The sequence below is a fragment of the Ailuropoda melanoleuca genome, chromosome 13 (assembly GCF_002007445.2).
Source record: "Ailuropoda melanoleuca isolate Jingjing chromosome 13, ASM200744v2, whole genome shotgun sequence".
NCBI classification, from domain to species: Eukaryota; Metazoa; Chordata; class Mammalia; order Carnivora; family Ursidae; genus Ailuropoda; species Ailuropoda melanoleuca.
In genome coordinates, this window is record NC_048230.1 from 31,857,287 (window position 1) to 31,860,695 (window position 3,409).

Here is a 3,409-nt window from a genome sequence, read left to right on the forward strand (position 1 = left end):
TCCTGGGATTGAGCCCCGCATTGGGTTCTCCACTCAGCGGGGAGCCTGCTTCTCCTTCTCCCTCTGTGATCGCTCTTGCTCTTGCTCTCTCTGAAATAAATAAAATCTTTAAAAAAAAATTCACATCTTAAAAAAAAAAGAAAGAAATTGAAACAGATGTTTCCAAAGTTTTGACCTGAACAACTAGGAGAGTTCCATTAGCTGATGTGGGGAAGACTGGGGAGGAACAGGTTAGGGAAGAAGATCAGAGTTTAATTTCAGAGTTGATCGAGGTAACTACTAGTTCTGTGTTTATTCTTCGTTACATTTGTGCCAACTTTCATATAGCATGAGTGATAACTATTTATGATTAGTCATATTTGTTGTAAATAAAACCTTTGTCTCGGTATTTTTCCTATGACACTGGTTTTGTTGATCTTTCAGAAGGCAGAGGACTGGGAACCTTCACAACACTGTGCTAGGTCCCAGTGATGTTTCTCAGAGGGCTTTGAAGCTCTATTATTCTGTGTCCTTTTCCTGTTACCCACTAAGGGAATTTTTTTTAAAGTAATATCTACACCGAAGGGGGGGTTCGAACTCACAACCCCAACATCAAGAGTCTCATGATCTATTGACTGAGCCAGCCAGGCACCCCGGAGAATCTTTTATCCGCGCAAACAGGGTTAAGTTGCGTGGTGAACTTGCCACTCCTAAGCCCTGTGTATCATAAAATGCACCAGAAGGGGGCGCCTGGCTGGCTCAGGAGGTAGAGCCTGAGATGTTCGACCTCCTGGTCGTGAGTTCCAGCCCCCATGTTGAGTGTAGAGATTACTTAAAAAAGGTAAATAAAGCAAGATGCACCAGAGGATGATGAAAAAGAGCACGTTATTACGATTAGAAATAAAGCTCTAGACACTGTTGGCTTTGACTTCACTATAAAACTGCGAAGATAAAGGGGACTGATGGTAGATCTGACCTTTTCGGTTTAACCTCAGTGTAGTTTTAAAGTCCCATGAATAGGAGGTCAAATATGTCAGATAATATTTATTACTGGCTTTTAACCAGTGTTCCATGGAGATGTTTTGGCGGCAGGGTGCTGAAAGGATAGGCTCCCAGGGTCACTCTGTGTGTCCAAGGGCAGCGGACTCATAAATTACATGGACACTGTCCCATATATAAAGCCTCTGAATATGAAGGACTTCATATGAAACAAGTTTCTGCCATTAAAAAAAACTGTGAAAATAATGTGGCTTCATATTATTTCAAGAATTAGGGTCATAGTGCGGGGCGCCTGGATGGCTCAGTCCATTGAGCATCTGACTCTTGATCTCAGGTCATGATCTCAGGGTCGTGGGATCAAGCCCTGTGTCAGGCTCCACGCTCAGTGCAGAGTCTGCTTGTCCCTCTCCCTGTGCTCCTCACCCCTCACTCACGTGCTATTTCAAATAAGTAAATTAATAAAATCTTATTTAAAAAAAAAAGAACTAGGGTCACAGTCACATGCCCTATCTCCCCAACCAGTGCTGGTTTGTAATGGCTAAACTTGAGAAGTAGGTACTTTCTTGAGGGGTTCTTCTATATCCAAAGTGAAGTTAATTCCTAAATGTTTATTGGTTGATTTGCATTTACTATTGTCTAGGGGACCTTTTCCTCCCCCCTAATTTCCAGCAATGGACTCCTACGACCTGAAATCTTGCTGAACCCACTACCGAACTCCAGTAGGGTTTAGGATGATTTTCCTAAATATAAACATCTTGACTGCCCAAAGTGACACATGTACTCCTTCCTTCTCAATTCTTCTGTCTCTTACTTTTCCTTCTTAGAGAACTATGACAAGCATTTCCAATACAGTGACTATTAAACTAAATTGTGTCAGTTAAATTAATTAAACTACATTACATTAGGGCATCTTGGTTTTGCACTTTGAGAAATGAGTATATATACAGGTTTGAAAATTCAAAGTCTACAGATAATAGCTAAGTGAAAAAGAAAATCTTTCTTCCTTACCACCTGCCCTTCTCCCGAAAGGCAAACAATTTCTTTTTTTTTTTTTAAACAATCTCTCATTTTTCTTTCTTTTTTTTTTTTTTTTAAAGATTTTATTTATTTATTTGACAGAGATAGAGACAGCCAGCGAGAGAGGGAACACAAGCAGGGGGAGTGGGAGAGGAAGAAGCAGGCTCATAGCGGAGGAGCCTGATGTGGGGCTCCGATCCCATAACGCCAGGATCACGCCCTGAGCCGAAGGCAGATGCTTAACCGCTGTGCCACCCAGGCGCCCCCACAAACTCGTCTTAATAAAAGATAAAATGGTTAAAAAAAAATTTTCCAGCCTGACCTGCCCTACAAGTTTCAGACTCACCAGCCCCCACAATCCCACAAACCAATTCCTTACAATAAATCTTTTTTTTTCCCTAAGTATTCTCCACAATCAGTGTGGGACTCAAACTCATGACCCCAAGATCAAGAGTTGCATGCTCTTTCGACTGAGCCAGGCAGGCTCCCCTACAATAAATCTTTTTATATCTATCCATCTGTCCATCCTTCCATGCATTCATCCTACGGGTGCTATTTCTCTGGTAGAACCCTGACGGAGATATCATGGAAGGGGCAGTGCCCAAGAAAGGCAGGGGTGAAGCATTTTGTAAAAATGGCGGTGGCTGGGTGCCTGGGTGGCTCAGTTAGTTAAGCATCTGCCTTTGGCTGAGGTCATGATCCAGGAGTCCCAGGATCAGTCCTGGGATCAAATCCCGCAGGGGGCTCCCTGCTCGGAGGGAGTTTGCTTCTCCGTCTGCCCCTCACCCCACTCATGCTCTCTCTCTCGTGCCCTCTCTCTCAAATAACTAAATAAAAATTTTTAAAAATGGCTGTGCCTATGTGACATTGTCCTGACTGTGAGTATCAGACAAAATGCCAAGATGCACTCCCACTCCTTCTTCACCGTTAGCACCACTGAAGGAAGCCAGGGTGGAAGAAAGAGCAGATGCCTCCAAGAAGAAGTCAGAGCGTAACAGTGAACACGCAGGCACAGCCTCTGGAGGTGTTCAGACATATCTGGGGAAGACCTGGAGGTGGCTGGGAGTCCGTGCTCATCAGCAGGTGTAAGTGGGAGCCCAAATAATACAGTTAATCCTCACGTGACCCCGTTTGTAGTTTCAGAAGAATGTGGTGCAGAAAAACACAGGGCTAGAGTTCCAGCAGGAAACAGATGGCATATTCAAATTTATGATCATGCAACGGGGGGGGGGTAGGGTTGACAAACAGACTATTCACTCAAGGGTAGGCATGGCATAAGGACACCACAGAGATAGTCCAGTACTTCTGGGGCTGGTAACAGCCCAACTGTTACTTCTCCTGGGCTGAAGGGACAAGAGGAGGGAAGGATTCCCAGAACTGGAAACAGAGTCGTGTGCAGAAGTTTGCCCTGCAA